This window comes from Panthera pardus, unplaced genomic scaffold, assembly GCF_024362965.1.
Source record: "Panthera pardus isolate Hobbes unplaced genomic scaffold, ASM2436296v1 HiC_scaffold_10, whole genome shotgun sequence".
In the NCBI taxonomy this organism is placed as follows: domain Eukaryota; kingdom Metazoa; phylum Chordata; class Mammalia; order Carnivora; family Felidae; genus Panthera; species Panthera pardus.
In genome coordinates this window covers 96,204,158-96,230,362 of record NW_026526655.1, presented here as the reverse complement: position 1 = coordinate 96,230,362, position 26,205 = coordinate 96,204,158, and the positions used below count along the sequence as shown (strand labels likewise).

The following is a 26,205-nucleotide window of genomic DNA, read 5'->3' as shown; positions in this document are numbered from 1 at the left end:
GATAAAACAGGGCAAGCCCTTTTAAATATAGATCTCACTTGAAAGGAAGGGGAAAAATGCTAAGAGCTAAAAAGGAAACCACCTATCCAACCAAACAAACAAAACAAGAAGCAAACAAAACAAAACAAAAACAACACACCCAGAAAGGAAAACAAATGCTGAATCAGTCACTACATGGGTGGAATTTTCCCCTTCCAGGGACCGAGAACCACTTGGTGAACAGGTCACAAAACCTCCACAAAATGGGGAACTCAAATTTAGATGCCCACAAAACCCAAGACCTTTGAAAGAGTGGATGCTCCAGGGGCACCTGTGTGGCTCAGTCAGTTAAGCGTCTGATCTCACAGTCTATGAGTTTGAGCCCCTCGTCGGGCTCTGTGCTGTCAGCTCAGAGCCTGCAGCCTGCTTCAGATTCTGTGTCTCCCTCTCTCTCTGCCTCTCCCCTGCTCATGCTCTGTCTCTCTCTGTCTCAAAAATAAATTTTAAAAAAATTAAAAAAAAAAAAAAAAGACTGGATGCTCCATGAAATGGTGGATTTTTAGGAAAAAAAAAAAAAATCTACTCACCTACAAAAAGAAGACAATCTGGAAAATGATCCTATCAACCTCAGGTCATGTCAGGAAAATAAAACCTCCCCATCATCTAACCATGAGTAGCCAGAGAAAATCTAGGACAAATTAAGTATGTCATGGGACATACCAAGTTTAACTAGGTACCCTGAACTTCTTTTCCTACATCTTGTCAAATGAGCCTTTGTTGCAGGATTTTTTACCACAATACCTGGGATTCATTGTCTCACCACCTCAAAGAATCAAGAGGTGGATACAAAATGAGCAGCAGGCAAAAGTTTATTATAATATAAGATTAGAATAGTAGGAAAGCTCTCTTTACAGAGAGGGGACATTCAAAAGTGAATGCCCAAGGACTACAGGGAGGGTCCTTGTTTTATAAGGTTCTGGTCAGCCCTCCCCCCTCCCTTTCCCCTTGTTCCTCCTCAGGTTTTACCCTTATTGGCTAGTAGTTTTAGGTGCTGGTAGTTCTAGGTGCTGGGTTGTCCATTCCTGATTGGATCATTTCCATTGTATGAGGGGTGGTCTATGGCCATACTTAGGTCTTTTATCAAATTCCAGAGGGGAAACCTGAGGGGAGTAGTTGGGGTCTGTTACATTCTTAAGAGGATCCTTATGCTTAAGGGAGCTTGCCATGGTCAGACACTCCCAGCAGTGTTCCAAAATAGGTATTTTTCCCCATTGAGGGACCTCAGGCCCTAATCTTTCCCTCTCTGCCTACTGAATCCTATCTTCTCCTATCACTCAGATTCGGGAAGTACAAAAAATTTTAAGGGGAAATCCTTTTTAATGTAAATACATATATTTTTAATCCACACCTAGAATACCATAGCAATTCTATGGGTCACCAAAGACAAACATGACCTTAAAAACAGCCAAAGAGAAAGTACCTTCAAATATGTATGTGTGTGTGTGTATATATGTATGTGTGTGTGTGTGTGTGTATATATATATATATACATATACATATTAGAATGACACAAAGAAATTAAGATTCCAATGATAGCAGATCTCTCAGAAGCCATGAGAATAACTCCCACATCCAGTTTCCTACCTACCTAAACTTCCACTCAGCAGTGAAGTCAAAGAAAATGTATTTTCTGACAAGCAAAAATTTTCAAGTTTACCATGAATATACTTTCACTAAAGGAATGAGTACAGAAAGTATGAAATGAACGGTGGACAAGGAAATTGATGAATGCATAGGTAAATATAATCAGGCATTGGCATGTAATAGCCACATGATTGCGTCAAATTAGGAAAGCACAAAAACAAGGTAGAACTAAAATATTTTACAACACTAAGAGGTTTATAAGAGATTTTTTTCATAAGGGAAGACACTGCTATTGCATTAAGTTAAGCGTACATATAGAATTTTAAGGGCAACAAATAAAAGAATACAAGCCCACAGTGATTAAGAATAATAATAATTAAAAAAAAAAGCTGTGCTATAAGCACAGAGCCTACTTGGGGTTCTCTCTCCATCTCTCCCCCAGCCTCAAAAAAAATAAATAAAATGAAAAAAAAATTTTAAACAAATTTGTACAATATCAATCATTAGAGAAGATCTTGAACAATGGGATCTCTAATGTATTACTGGTTGGAGTATAAACTGGTTCAGTAATTTGAAAACCAAATGGTAACCTTCAGTAAATCTGACAAGGCACAATCCCTATAATTCAGCAATTCTACTCCTAAATATAGACCTTTAAAAACTTTTGCATATGGACACAAGGGGACATGATCACGGCAACATTATTTGAAACAAGAAAAAATTGGTTTGGGGTGACAAGTGATAATCAATAAGGAACTTTCCAAATTTCCCAGTAAGAAACTAATTGAATAAAAGTGGCCTTTCCAAGAAGGAGGAGTTACACTTCCCATGGGTTCCCCAAACTCCAGGTGTTAGGTAGCTTATGTGCCTAACAACTACCAACAACTCATACTTCATCCTCAAACTGCTTGACACCAAAACAGTCTGACCATCCCCAACTCCTACAAGGGTCTTCTCCTGTTAAGCTCACCAAAAGGGAGAGCAACGGGATGGAGACATCCCACTGGTGGATCCATTCTGCAGAAAACCCATCCCCAGTGCATCCAAATGCACATGAGCTCAAACACACCTCTGGAAAGGATACTGGGAGACCATCTCCCACTTTGCTGCCAGCAAGTCCCTGTTTGCACCAAGTGATAGTGCTGATATCTGCCCTGACTCCTTGACATAAAAGTTGCAAGAAAACGAAATAGCCATTAGCAGGAGAGTATATAAATAAACCATAGAATTTTATACAACACTGAACACTATCATCATGGATGAATCTCACTACCACAATAATGACTGAAAATATGGAGAAGATACCAAGTCACAGAAAAATACACTCAGTAGAGTACCATTTGTGCAAAGCTTAAGAGTATGGCAAATAATATGACATAGTGATTAGTCATACATACATACTTAGTACTATTACAAAGAATGACATGGGGGTGCCTGGCCGGCTCAGCTGGGACAGCATGCAACCCTTGATCTTGGGGTTGAAAGTTCAAGCCCCACGTTGGGTGTAAAGATTACTTACAAAAAATAAAATCTTTAAAAAAAAAAGAATTATATGGAAAGGATAATTACCTCACCCCAAATTCAGAATAGTGGTGGCATCATTGTGTACTGGGAGAAAGTGAGATATGAGTAGGGATAGGTGCCCACGAGCATCAGTGTTACTGGTAATGTTCTATTTTTTCAGCTGAGTGTTGAAACATGAGTCTTGACTATTTTCTTCTATACACATTGTCTTAAATATTTCATAATATTTTAAATGAATAACTATGAGGTAAAGAAGCAGAGTCAGCACATATCATTCCTGTAAAGGAGAAAATATGCAAGAATTGAAGAAGGTATCTTTTAGGCTGGGGATGGAGGGCCCCTTGGAGGCTACTCAAATGGAATTCAGTAGAAAGAGAGACATTCTCCAGAATGTTCTGAAGTCATTCTATAGCATTGAGATGCTTATAAACAAAATTATATCTTCACTAGCAGAGGGAGGTGAACCATATAATAGCTTTATTTTAATTAATCACACAAACTTCTGCATAACATTTTTTTGCCTATCTTTTAATACACTAAACAACCCCTAAACACAATATCCTTTCACTTGTAAATAAACCACTTTCTATATTACCTATGCAAATGTCAACATTTAGGCTGGAATTGCACTAATATTCATTGTATATGCTTCTGGTCTTATAGAGTAGCTCTGCCTCTAAGTATTTGCCAGTGAATGAATGAATAAATTAAATAAATGAAACTGTATTAAAGAGTTAGTGTGTAAAGAATTAGCTTAAATGGCTCAAATTCATGTTGATGGCAGCCAAATACAACATCCAACAAATAAGAACAACTACAAGTCAAGAGCTGTGCAAGGCACTAGGGCTATGAAGACAGTGAAAGTGCTTCCAGAGAAACCATGCCAAACTTGTATCATAACTTTTATTACCTCTTATGGAAATGACTCCCCCATTCTCCTATGCCCTTTGTGAAGACAAATTTTGCTCAATTTCCCTCTTTATTCCTATTCAGCAAATAGGCATAGAGGTGGATAAAGGTGACAGTTAAATTAGAGAATGAAATAGAAGCTCTTGGGAGTTCTCTGGTATCTGGGAATCTTTTACATTATATGCATCTCTGTTCATACAGACATCAGAGATTTGATTTTAGCTCTAAGAGCAGCAAATGTTAGCAACAAGGCCTTTCTCTGCTTTCTCCAAGTAAAAGATTCCAATTGTTTTCTTTCCTTCTAATGTCTTAAGCAATTAGACTACTTTAGGAGAGAAATTCAAGCAATTAGACTACTTTAGGAGAGAAAATATACAGTTCAAATTTTATCTTAACAGATAAATTATTTTTACCTTTTTCAACCATCTAGTGGCTTCTTCCACAGCTGCATCTGGTTCTGCATTTTCTGCCACCAAGGGTGAGGTTCCAGAAATTTGCTCTATAATCCTAGCCCATCCCATAGAGGCCAGCCATGAGCTGGGAAGGCTCTGGAGATAGGGCTTTTGGAGCAGGTCAGAGTCAAGCACCAATTGTCCTGTCCATGGCCATCCTCTGCTCCTGTCTGGTTGTGCCTGGCACCAACAGAGTGGGAGAGGAGGAAGGCAAGCACGTGGGCATAACTTCCTGCCAGGGCAGGAGCCAGCCTCCAGGCCATGGCCCCAGAGTCTGCTCTGGGAGACTGTTGTTTGTCCAGTTTAACCAGCTCAACCCGAGGGAACCCCATGCCTCAGCACGTAGGGACTAGAGGGGGTGGCAGGACTTCAACAAGTCAGATGTCTGCTTAGCAGAGCTACCTTGAGTTCAAACTCTTCCAGACCAGGCTCACCATCAATCACCTCTACTATGTCAACGGAAAACCTATCATACAAAAATGTATTCCTCCATTAGTGATCAACACATCTATCCTGGTTAAACCCTCACTAGCAGATCAGCCCAAGGCACAGGTCACCATTTTACCCAGGTGAACATACAGAAAGCCTTGTCTTCAGAAATAGGCAGTCTGCCTGGTTTTGTTTGTTGGTTGGTTTTTTGCTGCAACAATTCATAGAAGAGTGTGAATCAGTCAGCAAGAGGGGAGGGGAAGGAAAATGTGGTTGATACACCCTTAAAAAAAGGGTGTTCTGGGTAATCAAAATATTTATAACTAGAGCATGATCTTCATGGAGTGAGGCTAATGTGTTTCACAAGCAGGCAGAACTGTAAAACTTCTAAACTGAGACACCCGTAACATTTCACATTGCCTATGAAATACTGACAGGAAATACTACTTCAGAGAAAACTTGATAAAGTTGAGATAATGCAGTGAGAACTCTAACTGCTGAGGAACTGGATTCCTGCCTTCAGCCCTGGTTGGTCCATTCATTTATGGCAGTAAATAAATGTTATGAAAGTTCATGTAAAAACTATTATCTAAATGGTTGAATATGAAAGGCTTGCATTATAGCCAGGCATGCATTTCTGGCAGAGGAAGCACAAGTTTGTTCACAATGTCTTTTTTTAGACTACTTTGAGGAAGAATGTCATCATTGGAATACTGTGAACCATAGCAAGTTTCATCTTTTTTTTTCTTTATGGAATGAGAAATGACATCAGTTTACATGTCATCTGAGAAGAAAGGAATTTCTTTTGTTGAAAGGCATCCACATCTCCCTGTCTTTGCGAGGCTTTGTTACTGAAACAGTCTTTATTATTGTTAATTGTTTGGCCATTTACGGGATTGGTAGCTAAATAAATTTTTGTCTCACCAACAAGTCTGTGCATTTACACATATTTTATTGACCTAGTAATTTTACCAGTGTTATACGTGTTATACACTCATGACGATCTTAAGGAAATGCTGACACTTAAAACCCCATTACTTTCAACTCGGTAGGAAAATACCATAAGAAGAAAACATTTAACCCATATGTATAAAACCTAAAAGTATCTCAACCTACCCCACAATGCCACCTTGGCCTGCAAACCTTTTCCTTCTCATGTGTTTTTCTATAATGATAAACATATTCCAGTTAACTTCGAAGCAGCATTCAAAGAATAATCTGTGGCTGCCCTATTTCTAGCTCCTTTACCCATTTGATATCGGGGTTGTCACTTCTAATGTTTTAATCACTCTCAAATATATCCCCATGGCCACTGCCTCTGTGCAGTCCCTAGACATCTTTCACCTGAATTAATCTCTCAACCCATCTCTCCACTTTCAATCTTCCTGTCTATAATCCACTTTCCATCACTTTGAGGCTCCTCTGGCCTTGTAGATAAAGTCCAAAAGCCTACAGTGTGGTACCCAAAGCCCTCATGATGTGGGGAAGCTTTTCTCCCTCTAACTATTTCACTAAGTTCTCCCATTCACATTCTATATGCCAATCATAGAAAAATGGTTGTGGTTCTCAAAAGCACCATGCTCTCTCTCTCACCCGTAAGCCTTCATATCTTTGCTCTCCTCTGCCAAAAAAAACCACTTCTTTCCAACTTTCCCACCCATGACTGAAACCTTTACTCATTGGACTCCTGCTTGTCTCTTACAATTCCATTCTGGCAGTACTTCCAAATGGAAGCCTTCTCTGACATGCCTCTGCCCTACACTTGGTTAAGCGCCTTCTGTATGCTCTCTTGGTACTAAGTGCTTGACACGTGTTTGTAGAATGAATCCTTTACCCTAATAAGCATTTCCAATTCCATGAAACCTCTGAAGTGACCATGATTATTTGCTTGCCATCCCATCGACATGGTATGTACATGCCCATCTCCACACCTTTCCCCACTATCCACCACCTTGGGATGTTTTCCTTCTTCTTCAGGGAAGATCTCTCTGAACATTTATTTCAATCCTAGGCAATGTTTCTGACCTCCGAATTCATGGCACATTTTGCATATGTTTCTCAATTAGCATTTATTTATACACAGTGCCAGTGACATCACTTATATTTTAGCTTTTGAGTTTTTCAGCTTTTTTTTATGGATATACATCTAGTTCTCCTGTCAATTACACTTTAAGCAAGTTAAAAACAGGGAGAAAAGAGAGAGCCAAAGCATAAGAGACTCTTAAAAACTGAGAACAAACTGAGGGTTGATAGGGGGTGTGAGGAAGGGGAGGGTAGGTGATGGGCATTGAAGAGGGCATTTTTTGGGATGAGCACTGGGTGTTGTATGGAAACCAATTTGACAATACATTTCATATATTAAAAAATAATAATAATTAAAAAATAAAAAATAAAAAATACATTATGAAAAAAAAAACGGAGAAAAATACCACTTTGTGCTTGTGTTCTTTCTCCTTCAAATTCACATAGCTCAGCAGCACTGTGTACATAACAGATAATCAATACATATCATTTAACATTTGTTATATGATTAGGACAAAATTAATAAAGACTACATTGTGTGATAAAAATATGTTTCATTTTCAAAAAAATAAATTATTTCAAATGAGATCATAAACAAAAAGAGAAATTCATGACCGTCAGCATGATTTACTATAGGCTGGCACGTAAAGCCTCGTGAAGCAGCTATAATGGAAACTCCAAATATTGTGCCAACAGTGTGAATGCACTCAGCTGCAGGACAAGCCAGATGTCAATCAAAAGTGGAATAAAAACAAGATGTACACTCTCCAAACGAATTTGTATGTATATTTAATCAAAGAACTCACAGTCCATATGGCAGTAGTAAAAGCAAAAAAGAAAATTAAAGGAAACAAAAAATAACAAAACACTAAATGTCAGAAGTAAATTAAACATATCGTTAACACAATAACTGTAAGTGGGTTAAACTCCCCTAATATCTATTCACACTCATCATAAACTACATTCAATTATATGCCTTCTAGAAAACATACATACCAAACAAAGTGACTCTGAAAGACTGCTCATCCCACAACTATTCTTTTGTAGGGTATCGACTATATACCAACACCACACTAAATGACATAAAGATTAAATGTTAAAAGACAGACAGGGATATACAAGGCAACTGCAAACAAAAAGGAAGCAAGGGTCACGATATTAACATTAAGGAGGTATCATTAAAGGCAAGAAACATTATGTAAAACAATAAATTGTTTTATCTGTGTGTCTCTTAATGAATACAATCTATCAGAATACTCATTGGAAGTGGTAAATATATGTATCTATCTTATAGAGCTGTACTAAGTAAAAAAAATTCATTTAAAACACCCACCTCAATACCTGCTGCATGATACATGCTCAAAACGTTGGTTTTTTTTTTTTTTTTAGTATTTGTAATAGTAGTACTAACAAGTTATGCTAGTCATTGATATTCAGGCTGTAGATAATATAACATCAAAGTAAATAAAGGAAAATACTGGAAATATAAGGAGAAATTTATAGAATCATAATAAAAACAGAATGAGCAGGGGCACCTGGGTGGCTCAGTTGGTTAAGCGTCCTACTTCAGCTCAGGTCATGATCTCACCGTTTGTGAGTTCAAGCCCGGCGTCAGGCTCTGTGCTGACAGCTCAGAGCCTGGAACCTGCTTCAGATTCTGTATCTCCCTCTCTCTCTGCCCCTCCCCTGCTCATGCTCTGTCACTCTCTGTCTCTCAAAAATAAATAAATATTAAAAAAAAAAAAAGAGTGAGTAGGTTTTATCATACTTCTTTTTGTTCTTAAAGGAACAAGCGACAAAAACAAAACAAGGTAATAGGATATAAATAATAATGACTGATAATGTATGTTGGGATGAGTGTATGTGTGTATGTAGATGCATGCATTTTTGTATATTCTACAAACTCCATGATCTACAAAAAAATAATTGCTTTCTTTTCATTGTTCATAGAACATTTACTAAAATTAACCATTTATTAAATCAAAATAAAAATCACGATTGCCAAAGCAAAAGATAGGCATTATTCTTTGATGTCTGCAAGAAAACTGGAAGTAAATTACAAAATGATAGCAAACAAAATAAAAACTTGAGAAGTTATAATTATTCTTCCAAATAGCTCTAAGATCAAAGGGAATATAAAAACCAAAATTATAAAATAATGGAATAATTAAAAATTATGATAGTGGAAACAGGATATAGAAAAATTTGTGGCATGCAATCACAACTGTACTCAGAGGTAAACCAACATCTCTAAATGATTCGATTAATCAAAAATTAGTAATAAATAATAAGCGACGAATGTTTGTATCTAAAAAGGTAGAAATACAAATTTAGGAAAAGCTTAGGAAAATTAATATAGTTTGAAGCAGAAAATAATTTTAAAAGCAGGAAATGTAAACAATTTGAAAATGGGCTTAATATCTTCTTTCCATAAGAATAAAAATAAAACCAGGGCATCCAGGTGGCTCAGCTGATTGAGCATCTGACTCTGGGTTTCAGCTCAGGTCATGATCTCCAAGTTTGTGTCGTGATTTCAAGCCCTGCGTTGGGCTCTGTGCTGACGGTGCAGAGCCTGTTTGGGATTCTCTCTCCTCTCTCTCTGACCCTCACCTGCTCATGCTTGCTCTCTCTCTTTCAAAATAAATAAACTTAGGGGCGCCTGGGTGGCACAGTCGGTTAAGCAACCGACTTCAGCCAGGTCACGATCTCGCGGTCCGTGAGTTCGAGCCCCGCGTCAGGCTCTGGGCTGATGGCTCGGAGCCTGGAGCCTGTTTCCGATTCTGCGTCTCCCTCTCTCTCTGCCCCTCCCCCATTCATGCTCTGTCTCTCTCTGTCCCAAAAATAAATAAAAAACATTGAAAAAAAAATTAAAATAAATAAATAAATAAATAAATAAACTTAAAAAAAAAAAGATTGGGGCACCTGGGTGGCTCAGTCGGTTAAGCGTCCAACTTCGGCTCAGGTCATGATCTCACGGTCTGTGAGTTCAAGCCCCACGTAGGGCTCTGTGCTGACAGCTCAGAGCCTGGAGCCTGTTTCAGATTCTGTGTCTCCCTCTCTCTCTGCCCCTCCTCTGTTCATGCTTTGTTTCTCTCTGTCTCAAAAATAAATAAACGTTAAAAAAAAATTTAAAGAAAAAAAGATTAAAAATAAAACTATGATAAGAGTATGAAGAAAAACCACAGTATTCCTGAATAAAAATTAGGGTGAATATGAAAACACAGAAAAATAAAAGGTTAGAGTGGGAGAGAGCCAAAGCATAAGAGACTCTTAAAAACGGAGAACAAACTGAGGGTTGATGGGGGGTGGGAGGGAGGGGAGGGTGGGTGATGGGTATTGAGGAGGGCACCTGTTGGGATGAGCACTGGGTGTTGTATGGAAACCAATTTGACAATAAATTTCATATATTGGGGAAAAAAAAGAAAACACAGAAAAATAGATGGCTTTTTATATGTAAATATAAACATGTATATAAACTATACACACACACACACACACACACACACAAATATATATGTTTGTATTTGGAGAGAAGGAGAGATCTATATCTCTTACAAAGCATACCATATACCTGGCCTAACAATTTTGAAAATGTCAATAATCTATAGGTAAATTTCTCTTGGAAAACAATAATTAAAAATTACTGAATAAAATAATCATTAAAATTAATTTGTCCAGGAAAATAGGAAAAATTAAAGAAGCAAGGGAAGATGAATGTCCAAAAATTCTTTTTTAAAAAGTCATTCCATTATTACACACAACTAATTTCAAGGAAAAAATTTCCACACAATAACAATATCATCATCATCATCATCATCACCATCTTTATCACCATTATCTTAGCAATAGACACATTTATTTAATGCTTACAACCAGCCAAGAGCTGTCATAAGGCTTTGCCTGTATAATCTCATTTAATCTCACAAAGCCTATCGATAACCGATGCTTGTGTTTACATTTTATAGGTAATGAAACTCATTCTTAGACAAGTTAAATAACTTTCCCAAGGTCATAAAACCTGCAGGTGAACAAGCCAGCGTTTAAACTGAGGTCTGTATATGTCCCCAAAGCCCATGGGCTCAATGACCATACTTCACTGCCTTGTGGATACAAACAGTTTCGAGAACACAGAAAAAGATAAACACGCTCCAAATTAATTTTGTGAACCTTCATAAACCTGACAGGAAAACGTGATGAAGCTGGCAAATAACACAAACAAGAAAAAGTATAGGCAAATAAGCAAATAATAAAAAAGGAAAAATACAATGATGGTGGTGAGGATGATTTTTATGAATTCTTAACTAAAAGAGTAACAAATCAAGGCCTACAACTTCAAAAAGGAAGAAAGAACCATAAACAAGAAGTGTCTGATATGATTTAATGTATTACAACACTAGATCAAGTAGATCCCTATACAGATGTTTAAGAAATATTTGTGAGGGGCACCTGGGTAACTCAGTTAAGCGTCTGACTTCAGCTCAGGTAATGGTCTCACAGTCTGTGGGTTCAAGCCTTTCATCAGGCTCTGTGCTGATGGCTCAGAGTCTGGACTGGAGCCTGCTTCAGATTCTGTATCTCCCTCTCTCTCTGCCCCTGCCCTGATTGTGCTGATTCTCTCTCTCAAAAGCAAATAAACATAAAAAATTTTCAAAAAAAATAAAAACAAATAAAAGACATTTGTGAAATTCAGCATCTATTCCTCATTTTTGCTAATTCAAGGTGAATCAGAAATAGAAGAGTGTTTCTATAGTATGGTAAAGAAGTTCTATCTGAAACTAATAGTCAAATGTAATAAATAATAAAATATGACCTCTTTGATTCAGGGACAATACAGGAATACCATGACAGAATATTGCTGATCAATACAAGGAGAATAGAAAAAAAAAAGAGGGAGATATATAAGTATTGGGGGGAAATTAACTGTTTTTAGACGCTCATAGCTTTTGCTTTGGAAAGTGAAGGAAGATTAAGTCCATCACCTTTGGGAATTCCATACTCCAGGTGGTAAATGGTAATAAGTGCTTTAAATGATTTGAATAGAGTTAGAGCATAATCTTTTGGTTATGAAGTTTAATTTTTTAACATCAAAAACTTTCACAGACTTCTATGTGATAATTTTGTGTTTTTATCATTTGCTGAATCGGAGAAAAGATTATGATTAAAACCTACTATGAGTTTAGTAATTTTTTAAAAGGCCATTGTAATTCATTCATTCACTATACCATGTGTGTGTGGGGGGGGTGGTGAATTTACACACCCTTTGCAATAACTCCATCTCCCTCCCACTCACAAGAGTCCATGGCCCATGGGCAGGAACAACTGCTGGAGACATCTTCAGAAATCGGTAAACAAGAAATCTGAGTGGGAGAGTATCGCCTGAAGGAATAGCCTGCATGCTTCTCAGGCATGGCTTCGTGCCTCACTGTTTCACAAAAACTGTGAAAGGTACCTGATAAGTGCATGAAGTTCAGTTCCTATATTTACATAGTAGATTAGAAGGACTCTGATTCACCCATGTAATTTCTAATTAGGAAAGATCAGATAGGGAAAACCAAGTTGTCAAATTTTAATAGAAAAAGATACATGCTACATATTATACAGAACAAATTAAAATCACAAGGCAAGAGAAGAGGGTGCAGAGACTTAAAGAGTCAGATATTTACTCTTTAAGAAAGGAGAAGGCACAGTTCATAAACAAACTTCCAATGCTTCCCAATGTAGTCACATATGTACAAGCGTAAAGATTTACAAATCAAATAGCAAATAATGGCAATTAAATGGAAACCAACAACTTATTGAAAGATAATTCATCCATTAAAAGCTTTTCCATTCAAAATGGATTTCAGCCAGAAATTGGTTTTTCATTCCTCCCTGTAGTATGCATTCTTGGTAGCTACTTTCAGAACATTGCCAACACTATTACACATTTGCTTTATATAGCTTTCAAGTTGCTCTGCAGTTTCTCTCTGGCCAAAATCTTTACAAAAACTACTGGGGGAATAAGAAGCATAGACAGGTCGCCTCCCAGGCTTGGAATCCATTGCCTGAGCACTTTCTATCCAAATTTCTATTGCTCCCTTACAGTTAGAATGGATAGTGATCTCAGCTAATTATTTTAGCACTGAGTTCAGCAGACTATAGAAGGATGAATCGGTGATCTGCATTCAACTTGTACCATTTGTCACCACTCACACTGAATTTTGCGTTTGTTTGTTTGTTTGTTTTGTTGTTGTTGTTTTTTAACCCAGGTAGACCTAGAAAGAAGTCAACAAATCCATCTCTGGCCCTTACTAACTGGAAAAAATTTACCTTGCCTTTCTGAACCTCAGTCTCCTGATCAGTAGAAAGAAAACACAGGATCACGTGGAATTATCACAGTAATGAGGGTAAAGTACCTGATTCACATCAGGCATTGCCTCAGGGAGTTTTCACACTTCTCTCTTGTTCTTCTGTACCCTATGTTCCCAGTTTTAGGCCTTAGTCCATGTCCTCCAGCTCCAATGTGTCTAACTCTGGTTTTAAGGCTTTGAAATAAATCTTAATATTTGAGGCTGCCTTGGGAAAGCATATTATCAGCTCATTCAAGACTCAAAACAACAGAAACTTCCCTTCCATTTTCTCTTCTTTACTGTGCCAACAGTTGGAACATGTGCCTTCAATTCAAAGCATATTAAGGAATATATTGCCAAGATGCTTTGTAATTGTTCTCAGACGCACGCCTTATTTCAAATAAATGGTAAGGTTCTTAAACATAAAGAGAAATGGTTTCTACTCCTTTGCTCCTCAACAATGAAGTCCAGGTTACTTCTCCATACATAGTGGCACTCAGTAGATACTTGTTAGCCTACTCTCACTATTATGAAACAAACCAGGAAATTTTTCAAAAATAAAAAAATAAAGTAAAATAAAAATAAATAAATATGAGTCTATGTCATTTATCAAACACACTTAAATGTCCTTTAAAGATAATACCATTACAATGAAACTTTAATTCATTGGTAAATTCAGATGGTTAAATAGTGGGCAGAAATTTCTACAAATAATATTTCTCTGAAAGCTGTGGGACATTTTAAAGATTTGATTCAAGTGTACTTGGCCACATCTAGGACCAGGTCTTATAGACCAGTTAGCTGTTATTCAAATATTCAGGGGCAGGTAGTGGGTTTAATCTAGCAAATAACATACTTCTGCAAAAATCAGGGTTTGTGTTGTCTTTATCAACTAGAAAAGTAGAAATCATAAGATAATAGACTTGAAGACAGAAATAAAATGAAAGAGATTAGGTGGTCCAGCCCTCCATCTTCAGGGAAGTACAGTGTTATTATCACCATTTTACTGATCAAACAACGAAGACCCAGAGTGTTTTGATCATTTTTCCAAGGTGAATGTTGAAGGGGGGCAGGGACAGAGGCAGAGTCAAAGTTCTGGTGGTGACAAGGCCTGAAGTTCCCTGGTCTTTGAGGCAGCCACTCCTTTTGCCACATCACGTATAAGTTTAATAAATACCTCAAACCTTTAGACTCGGGATTATCAAGATGGTTTAGGTAAATAGTAGCACCTATAGTAGTCTTTTTTCCCTGTCCTGGCTCAGGACCAGTGATTTCCTGCCTGTGCCACCAAAGGTTCTATGTTCATCCCATGGATGAACTGCTCTCCCTGTGCAGTTTCTCTTTTGCAGATTCGGGTTCTGGGCCAACGTGACCCATCTTCTCTTTTCCTAATGTCCCACTATTGGTAACTTATTGAGGACAGTGACAGTGTCATATTCACAGAACCATTCCAGTGTCCATCATAATACCAGACACATAGTAGGTACTTCATAGTTTTCAATGAGTGATGAGTGCCTCAGTGGTGCTGAGTTGCCATGAAGGTAGTTTGACCACTGAACTTGGTAAAAGAACCACCTGCCATAATTCTCATCTTCTTTACTATCACAGCGTTTCCTAATTAGGCTCTTTTCAATTCCCTGGAAGTGCCATAACCTGCAACTGAAGTCTTGGACAGACTCACGCATCACACAGCAGAAGCATAAGTCTTGGCAATCCGACTGAGTTAACACTCCAATTCAATCAAAGCTGCCCTCAGCTGAGAACTTTAACTATAGGCAGACCTAGACCATCATTCACTCATTCAGCCCTTTCTTTGGGCTCAACTCCTGCATATCTAAATGAAGATAGTATTTACTCCCACAGCTAGTGAGATCATGGCAACCTGATGAAGAAATATTCTCCCAAACAGAGCACTATCCTCAATATCTTCCATGTGATTTCATGCTACTGTGAAATCATTCACTTTTCCTAGTCTGCAGGTTCCCACACAAATACCTAGTTTAAGATCCTAGTAGCATCAATAAAGGGAAGCATAAAGTATGCATTTTTCCCTGGGGGTAAAATTATCTTAAGTCACCATAAGCCACCATGCCCACATTGAGGATTTACTTCTGATTCAGCTTTTGTTTTCTCATATGGTCTTAAGTTAGAATGCAAACACTAGGGGCGCCTGGGTGGCTCAGTCGGTCTCGAGCGTCTGACTTGGGCTCAGGTCATGATCTCACAGTTCATGAGTTCATGCCCCGCGTCAGGCTCTGTGCTGACAGCTCAGAACCTGGAGCCTACTTCTGATTCTGTGTCTCCCTCTCTCTCTACCCCTCCCCAACTTGTGCTCTGTCTCTCAAAAATGAATAAAGATTAAAAAAAATTTTTTTTAAAAAGAATGCAAACACTAGCCTAGGACCTGAGGGGTAATGTGAATATCAGGAGAGAACAGAGTCTAATAAAGTAAGGAGAAGTTGAACTTTCCACCCTACTGCTGACCACTCTTCAACGTTGCCTTAAGCACACACTGAGATCATCACTGGTCGACCCAGATTTGGGAGCCAGTCTTAGTGAGGTGTCTCACCAACCGAGATCCTCATGGTACAGCCTTACCTACCTTGCCCTCCCTTCTCCAAGCCCAGGGAGAAACCGGATCCCAAAGGTCTGAGAAAGGGCTACAAGTGTCATCCTTAACGTACTGGGTAATACAAACAGTGGTGCTAACAGAGAAAATTATAGCTGCCAAAATTAGAGGCAGCTGCTGAAACTCAGCAGTGAGAAAGACTGGCAGCACTAATTCAGCAATCCCATCTGTGAGACAACATGATTCTGATGCTCGGTTGAGCAGAGGGAGGTCTGAGGTAGATGGAGCAGGAAGGGCTTGCAGAGTGCCTGTGCACTCAGGTCCAGAGAGGGCTGGGACCACAGAGGACAGAGCTTAGTAACCAAAAGAACTAATCCAACCTCTGAAATCATAGCATTCACATGGTGGCCTATGGCTGCCAAATCCTCTCCACTCTGAGAAGATGGATATCTGTGAGATAGATATTTACTCTCAAAAATTTTCAAAGGTTTTAATATATCTCCCTCCCTGTTCAAATGCAACATGCACCATAAAAGTAAAAAAAACAAGGGAACATACCAAAAATCAATCAGTGAAACCTATATGGGTTCTCAAGTCAAACAGACCTGCATTCAAATTCCGAGTCTACCACCTGTTAACTATTTGACCTTGAACAAGTGATTCAACTTCACCGAGCCTCAATTCTCTTACCTGCAAAATAAGCATCTTTTGAGGAGGAAATGAGGCAAGATGCACAAAGCACCTGACACATGCTAAACACTAATACAGTGGCTATTGTTATGGTTTGCTGTTAGCATAGTGCTTGGCACACAGTAGGTGCTCAATAAATTCTAATGGAATCCTATCATCAGGATTCACACTAGCACAACTGAAAACTGGGACACAAGGTAGTTGATTGGTGCATGGGGTCTGGAAAGTAGCCTCCATGAGAGAGGAGATAAGTCTAAGTTGATCATGAGAAATAATAAAGATAACCACTTCCCTGCAACACTCTCCCCTACTCCAGAGTTCTATCTCTTTCCAGGCAGAGATGGCATTGAAAAGGCTCTTGTCTTAATAAAGCAAAGAATTGTCAGCAATTGAAGCCCAAATTAAAAAGAATAAAGTGTAGGGTTGTCTCTATCAGACTGGACTCTAAACACAAAGAGGATTTCACTTCAGTCTTCACAATTGGAGAGGTCTTTTATTTCTCCGTGGATTCAAATCTTAATAAACGAAATACATTTCCCCACCCATTTCTCTCATCGCCACCCCCACCATCACAAAACAACTTTGTCTCCCCATGACATCAGCACAACACACCTCATTGTGTGCCCTAACAAGCTTCCCCTCCTCCCACTTTCCCATACTGCTCAGTAAGAAGGAACAAGGCTGAGAAGAGACCTGCTGGTCAAGGGTATATATGCAGAGGAAGATGGGCACATGCCTGGATACACATGTCAGCCAACCACTAATGAACAATTTTGATAGTTCAAACCATTAAAGCCCATTATACGCACACACACACACATAGACACACACACATATACACATAAGCGTGCAGTCTTTGAGAGAACTTGTTACACATTAATGACTAAACTTATTTATCTTTCTTAAACTTGGCCCTTCTCTCCTCTTGTCCCTCAGGAAAGCTTTTATTTCCAAAGACAAATTTTCAAAGACAAAGACAAATGGTGGACATCTACTTTCCAAGAAAAATCAAGAGACATTAGAGTAAGCAGTTCCAAGGATGAGAAAAACTATAGCAGCGCACGATATGACAACAAATTAATGCTTTTCATAGTGTCTAGCAACCTTCATCCTGAATGTATATAATTAAAATAAGAACCTGGTGTTACTTTGCTGTGTGGTCAAGGATAGTTTTATTGAGAGCAGATCACACAAACTGAGTGCTTTGTAAACTGCAGAAAGTGATGAAGGGGGCTGGGAGAAGCCAGAGGGAGAAGGTCTAGAAGCGCTGAGTCAGAGCTTAGCTATTTGGGGGATTCCACTCTTCTCCCTGGGGGTTAGTAGAGCAGAAAAGACAACCAGTTCTGACCCCTGATGATAAACAAGGGAAAGAACCCAAAACTCCACAGAATTCTGAAAGTTTAAAGAAGCCCTAAAAAGAACTACCTTAAAGAGCTGAAAAGTTCAAAATAAAGGCAATATTAATAGAAATGTGAGAGCAAGTAAAGCCATGACTTAGCCAACAGCCCTCCCGGGAACAGAGCCCACCTTCTCCAGCCACTCTCAATCCTCCTTTGCATTTGGTATGTCAAAGGAGGTAAACATTCCCTGTGCGTCCCCAGCTGATGGTAGGGGCCGGGTCCTTAGGCTCATTTGGGGCTGGAAGGAAAACCAGATTTAAGATTATAAATTGGCTGATCAAAATCCACATGTGAGTTATGAGAAATTGAGTATGATCCCTGACGCATCCTAAGAATCCTTAGTAATTGGAAAACACACCCTGTAAGTCTGTATTTAAGGTGCAATGGGAGCCAGGAAGTAGTGATGTGTGAAATAGGGCTCCTGACCACAGGGAGATTATAATCGCATTAGAAAAAGAAGTGAGGTGAAATAGAGAGGATTAGAAGTAAGATGAAGACAGTTTGGCTCTGTGTCTCATTGATAAAAAGAAATCAATTAGAAAAGCAGAAAGAAGAATGGTTTCTCTGCTGTCCTGGGAGTGGGCATTTCCAGCAACCTCGCCCCCGTTATTTTAGAGGATTCCTCATTGTGTATGATACGGATGGGATGGAGTGTCCCTCAGCCTCCTGCCCACATGGAGTGGGCACACAAATCTGGCTCATCCAGCCAGACACTCCCACCTGTTTCTGGATGTAGACATGGCAAAGCAACGACCTGGGCACAATTAGGCTCACTCACAGTGTCTATGGTAATGCTCTGCAATGGCTGTGACATCCTGGTCTTACTTGCTTTTGTCCACGACACTTTCCATTTTCCTGTTTCTGAGCCACTGGACTTGCCTCGTTTCCAGGGTTCCAGGGGTTCTGCTGGCTGGTTCTCCAGCCTCCTGCTCACTCTCTGATGCTCCGACTGTGGCTCCTTAAACTGGTTTCTGTGGCTTTGACCAAAAATACTGAGTCCTATGGCCATCCTACTTGTAGGAAATTCCCTTGTTTCTACTGTACTGTCACTAGCTTTTAAAAAAATAAGAACTATATGCTTATTCATCTTAGAACTATATGCTTATTCAGCTTAGAGCTCTTGGCACTGATAGCTCCTTTGGAAGACTATAATTAATTGAAAAAAAATCTAAAGGCATTGAATGATGAGTATTCTTTTCTGTGTGTTTGTTCTACCACTACACTAGGCAGGTAGTAGATGCTCAATTTGGTACTGTGGAAAGAACTCTGTTTGGAGTTAAGTTATATTCTACTTCTTCCTTGGAATTCCTCAGGCTGCTCAGACAAGTCACTTACCCTCCCTGAGCCTTTGTTTCCTCATTTGCAAACAGGGACAATAATTCTTAACTCATTGGACTCTTGTGAAAATTAAAGCAGACATTAAATTAGGACATGATAGCCTATGTACTATCATGTACTATGTGTTATGATATATCATGATAGTACCATTCAGCAAATGGTACTGGAACAACAGGATATCTGCTTGTAAAAGAATGGAATTGACCCTTACTTCATACCATATGTAAAGATGGTCTCACAAGGGATCACAGAGCTAAATGTGAGGGCTAAAACTATAAAACTCTTAGAAGGAACAAGGAAATACCTCTTCATGACCTTGGGTTAAGTGATGGATTTTAGAGATGATGAAGAAAGCACAAGCAATAAAAGAAAGGAGCAGATAAATCAGACTTAAACAAAATGAAGAACTTGGTGGGTCAAAGGGCAACAACAACAAAAATGAAAAGCCATAGAATGGGAGAATACATTTGCAAATCATATATCTGATAAGAATATTCTGGGGTATCTGAGGAGAATGAGAGTGACTGCTAATAACATTTTCTGGGGTTATGAAAATGTTCTAAAACTATATGGTGGTGATGGTTGCACAATCTGTGTATATCCTAAAAACCACTAAACTCTATACTTTAAATGGTATACAAATGATATCTCAATAAAGTTCCTAAAAATTCAATGAGACAGCGCTACAATGTATACGTCTAACCACTGCATACAAATATTCATGGAGCAAGGGCTCAAAATATTCTAGACTGTGTGGTTTTATTTATGATGATTGATTAGGCAGAAAGTGCTGGAGAGAATGACTAATGGAAGGTGCTTCAGGCTGGGTGAGTACAAGAATTCCTCCAAACCATTGGGATGAGACATTCTTGTGTAAGAATCCTCCAGATGTCTCACAGGGATTGTACACTGTATTCACACATGTCTCACCTGTGTTTGAACCTGTCACCACTGTATCCAGTGCACCCAGGGGTTCTGTCCTACTTGACCTTTGTCCCTTCTGTCAAAATGCACTTGAAATGCTGAGGAAGTGTTCCTTCTCCCCTCTTATGAGGGGATTCTTACAAGCTGGATTCTTTCTCGTGGCCTCACCTTTCAGCACTTTTTTCTTACTGCTGACTTAATGTAGAATGAATTTGCCACAGAAATTAAATCCTTGATATCCAAATTATTCATATAAAGTCAAGGTTTGTTTGCTTTTCTGGTTTTTGTTGTTCATTGCTCTGTTTTTCATAAGGGCATAGCAAAAAGATTAGGAGAGTATACACCAGAATTAGAACAGTGAGCATCTCGATATACTTTGTGATATTTTCCAAAAATTCTATAAAGAATCATTATTAAAAACACACTGTAAATAGAAAATCATTGCATACTTCAAATGTTATAAATTAGCCCCAAGACGGTTTATGAAGAGAATTATCTCTAAAGTCAAAATACCACCCCCAAGATGTATTAGAATGTCCACTGGAGTAAATGTGTGTGTGTGCGTGTGTGTGTGTGTGAAAGAGAAGAGACAGAGACAGACAGTCAGATGTATGTACATTTTGCCTTTGATGGTTCCTGTGGAATTAGAAAGACCCACGTCTTTGCCAATTTCAGGTCGAGGCAGTAAGCAAATGTTCAGTTCCAGTTTGCAGATTTAACATGGTGATTTGCACCATGGTTCATTCATCTTGTGACCTTTCCTTGGCACCTTCCCATTGGATTCTTACAAGCAAAGGAAACCTGAGAGATTTGTATGACCAAGCCAGCACCCCCACATTTACAGTCTTGCAAAAAAAAATTCTAGTCTAGACAATAATTAAAGTCAGAAATGTAACTTCATTAAAGCACATCTTTCCCAAGCCCCAAGGGCCAGTCCTCAGCACTCACATACAGCAGTTTACTATCTATGCAGACTGTTCTGGGGGTACACATGGAGGTATCCTCTCAGGCACAACCTTCTCTTCCCATCTCTTAGAAGGAATGTGAGAAAGAACTGGAGTCAGGGATGGCTGGCTTACTTGGGTGTAGAGATGAAAATGGGATGTTCTCCTAAATATGTATGGCCAAATGTCAAGAATCACAGTAGCGTAATTAACACATCAAGAAAACAGACACTGAATCTGATCAGTCAGGAGCCTTGTAAACCCTTAAGACAGACTATGTTTCAGAAATCACAAAACTAGCAACATGAGGGGCTTTGATGGCCTTTAGATCTATTTTAATCAGCCTATAAATTATTATTTTAAAATTACAGTTAGCATTTAAAACAGGGAGATTTTACCTAAAAATCAGATTTCTAGCTTTTCTAAAATAATTTTTAAAAAATACATACAGAGCCAGCTCTTTTTTGGCAACAATTGCTGGAGCTAAGTAATGGCTACATCCTTCGGGCATTCAGCAGGACACGCTCTCCAGTTCACCCACACCCTCATGAATCCCTGCCTCTGCCACACTAAGACCCAGTGACAGTTCCATTTATCATAATGCAGTTGATTCTGTTTTTCTCACTCCTTGCAGGCTTCCATTTTTTCTATCACCTGTACGGCCTTTGCAGCCTTGTGGGTTTGAGACCTCACCAACCTCCCTCCCACTCCGGAACCACTTCCCCTGGCCTATGCCTTACCAAAGTTATTCCTTTATCTAGAATTCTCCTTTCGAAACTTTATGTTCCCTGATGCTTTGTTAGGAAACAGGTCTTGGTTCAATCCTGGAATTACCTTGAAGGCACTGTAAGCTTCTGAGTGAAGAAGAGAATGATATGGTATAGAAAAACAACTGCATTGGAAGGCAGTAAACTCAGATTCAAGTCCCTGTAAAAACTGGATTATCAGAAAAATGTGAGTTCAGATCCCAATTCCTGGAATTTCTAGTTTGAGATCCTAAACAATGTATTTAACCTCTCTGAAGCTCTTTCTTTATTTGTGAAATATAAACATTTACCCTACCTGACTCACAGGGTTGTTGTGAAAACGAAGAATATAGTCTAAGAAGGTGATAGGACTAAATCAATTTAAAATAATTGAGGGCATGGGAGGTGAGAGTAAATTATTAGGTTACTTTGAATGGTTTGGCAAAAAAAAAATACATCTTGCCAAACTTTCCAAATTCTCTCTCTCAAAAAGCAAATAGCATAATATCATGATTCCTAACTGTTTTTTGTTTTTGTTTTTGTTTTTACCATTTATCTAGGTCTGTGGGTTGTTTAGTAAATGTGTAGAGTGTTTTAAGGGTCTAGATGACATTTCTCTTTAAGTCTCCAGAAGACCCAACTACCTAGAATTCTGCCTGCCACAGTTCTACAGTTCCCACTTGGTAGAGAAGTTTCCACATACAAGCATTTTGTAATTGGCTCACAACATATGTCTGGTATGTACAATATATAATTTTGTGTGTGTGTTAGTAGGCGTACCTATGGCACTCTGATCTGTGGCACCTAAAAAGAGAAACGCTGCAGAAATTGATCACAAAACAAATAACTCTTTTAAATTGTTTAAATTTTCTCTGAGTATAAAATAATAGATATTTGGGGTGACTAGAGGGTTCAGTTGGTTGAGTTTCCCACTCTTATTTTTAGCTTAGCTCAAGATCTCACAGTTCATGTGATTGAGCCCCACGCTGGGTTTTGTGTGGAGAGTGCAGAGCCTGCTTGGGATTCTCCCCCTCCATCTCTCTCTACCTCTCTCTGACTCTCTCTCAAAATAAATAAATAAACTTTAAAATAAAATAATATATTACAAATAATTTGGTTATGGACATAATTCTTGTTGTAGGTATGTATCATAGATAACCACTGTTAACGTTTGTTGAATTTCTTCTCCAGTCTTTTTTCTATTTGACTATATTTCCATTATTTTTTATTTGACTATTTTTTAAAATCACTGTTTCAACTGGCTATATAACATTTCATTTTACGAACAGAACATTTTATTTCTTTGATTACAATGGTGAATGGTGAAGCTGCATTTTATTGACTATGATATTAATATGCATGACTTAAAGACAATTTCAGCAATATGAAAATATACAATAAAAAACAAAGAGTTGTCATCTCATCTTGGTGGCAATGCTTTCAAACTTTTGTTTGTATGCACATATACGCATATAAAGACATGCCTTTTTAAAAATAAGTTCATGAGGAGAACTATCTATCATGCTACTAGAAGTCAAAAGAAAGCTGCAGTAGCCATACTTATATCAGACAAACTACACTTTAAATTAAAGGCTGTAACAAGAGATGAAGAAGGACATTATATAATAATTACAGGGTCTATCCATCAGGAAGAGCTAACTATTATAAATGTCTACTCACCGAATACGGGAGCCCCCAAATATATAAAACAATTAATCACAAACATAAGCAACCATATTGATAAATGTGGTAATTGCAGAGGACTTTAATACTCCACTTACAACAATGGCTAGATCATCTAGACACAGGATCAATAAAGAAACAAAGGGCCCCGAATGATACATTGGATCAGATGGACTTGACAGATATATTTAGAACTCTGCACCCCAAAGCAACAGAATATAGTTTCTTCTCAAGTGCACACAGGACATTCTCCAAGATAGATCACATACTGGGTCACAAAACAGCCCTCCATAAGTGTAAAAGAATTGAGATCATACCATGCACACTTTCAGACCACAATGCTATGAAACTTGAAATTAACCACAGAAAAAGTCTGGAAAACCTCCAAAAGCATGGAGGTGAAAGAACACCCTACTAAAGAATGAATGGGTCAACAAGGCAATTAGAGAAGAAATTAAATATATACGGAAACAAATGAAAATGAAAATACAACAATCCAAATGCTTTGGGATGCAGTGAAGGCAGTCCTGAGAGGAAAATACATTGCAATCCAGGCCTATCTCAAGAAACAAGAAAGATCCCAAATACAAAATCTAACAGCACACCTAAAGGAAATAAAAGCAGAACAGCACAGACACCCCAAACCCAGAAGTAGAAAAATAATAAAGATCAGAGCAGAAATAAACAATATAGAATCTAAACAAAACTGTAGAGCAGATCCATGAAACCAAGAGTTGGTTTTTTGAAAAAATAAACAAAATTGACAAACCTCTAGCCAGTCTTCTCAAAAAGGAAAGGGAGATGACCCAAATAGATAAAATCATGAATGAAAATGGAATTATTACAACTAGTCCCTCAGAAATACAAGCAATTATCAGGGAATACTATGAAAAATTATATGCCAACAAACTGGACAATCTGGAAGAAATGGACAAATTCCTAAGCACCCACACACTTCCAAAACTCAAACAGGAAGAAATAGAAAACTTGAACACTCCCATAACCAGCAAAGAAATGGAATCAGTTATCAAAAATCTCCCAACAAATAAGAGTCCAGGACCACATGTCTTCCCTGGGGAATTCTACCAGACATTTAAAGCAGAGATAATACCTATCCTTCTCAAGCTGTTCCAAAAAATAGAAAGGGAAGGAAAACTTCCAGACTCATTCAATGAAGCCAGCATTACTTTGATTCCCAAACCAGACAGAGACCCAGCAGAAAAAAGAGAACCACAGGCCAATATGGCCTGATGAATATGGATACAAATGCCAATTTGGCCTGATGAATGGACCTGATGAATCTGGATGCAAAAATTCTCAACAAGATACTAGCAAATCAAATTCAACAGCATATGAAAAGAATTATTCACAATGATCAAGTGGGATTCATTCCTGGGCTGCAGGGCTGGTTCAATATTCACAAATCAAACAATGTGATACATCACATTAATAAAAGAAAAGAACCATATGATCCTGTCAATCGATGCAGAAAAAGCATTTGACAAAATTCAGCATCGTTTCTTAACAAAATCCCCGAGAAATTCGGCATAGAAGGAACATACTTAAATATCATAAAAGCCATTTATGAAAAGTCCACAGCTGGGGTGCCTGGGTGGCTCAGTCGGTTAAGCGTCCGACTTCAGCTCAGGTCACGATCTCGCGGTCCGAGGGTTCGAGCCCCGCGTCGGGCTCTGGGCTGATGGCTCAGAGCCCGGAGCCTGCTTCCGATTCTGTGTCTCCCTGTCTCTCTGCCCCTCCCCCATTCATGCTGTGTCTCTCTCTGTCTCAAAAATAAATAAACGTTAAAAAAAAAATTAAAAAAAAAAAAAAAAGTCCACAGCTAATATCATCCTCAATGGGGAAAAACAGAGAGCTTTCCCTGAGATCAGGCACAACAGGGATATCCAGTCTCACCACTGTTGTTTAACATAGTGTTGGAAGCGCTAGCATCAGCAATCAGTCAACAAAAGGAAATCAAAGGCATCAGAATTGGCCAAGATGTAGTCAAGCTTTCACTTTTTGCAGATGACATGATATTATACATGGAAAACACAATAGACTCCACCAAAAGTCTGCTAGAACTGATACATGAATTCAACAAAGTCGTAGGATACAAAATCAATGTACCAAAATCAGTTACATTCTTATACACTAATAATGAAGCAACAGAAAGACAAATAACAAAACTGATCCCATTCACAATTGCACCAAGAATCATAAAATACCTAGGAATAAACCTAACCAAAGATGTAAAAGATCTGTATGCTGAAACCTATAGAAAGCTTATGAAGGAAACTGAAGAAGGTAACATTGGAAAATGGAGAAATGGAAAAACATTCTGTGCTCATGGATTGGAAGAATAAATATTGTTAAAATGTCAATACTACCCAAAGCAATCTACACATTCAATGCAATCCCAATCAAAATTGCACCAGCACTCTTCTAGAACAAGCAATCCTAAAATTTGTATGGAACCACAAAAGACTCCAAGTAGCCAAAGTAACATTGAAGAAGAAGACCAAAGCAGGAGGCATCACAACCCCAGACCTTAGCCTCTACTACAAAGATATAATCATCAAGACAGTATGGTATTGGCACAAAAACAGACACATAGACCAATGGA

General features: G+C 38.4%; 1 protein-coding gene across 2 annotated transcripts in view; it reads right to left on the bottom strand.

Moving 5' to 3' along the window:
- The window catches only part of NCKAP5 (NCK associated protein 5), a 959,339-nt gene that overhangs the window by 919,167 nt on the left and 13,967 nt on the right, over window positions 1–26,205 (bottom strand). The window contains exon 1 of one of the 2 annotated variants that reach the window (XM_019454177.2): window positions 4,470–4,740. The exons of the other annotated variant lie outside the window; for it this stretch is intronic. The gene's annotated coding sequence lies outside the window, so the exon portion shown is untranslated. Of the gene's footprint in view, window positions 1–4,469; window positions 4,741–26,205 lie in introns of those variants that run through there. 2 annotated transcript variants of the gene reach the window in all.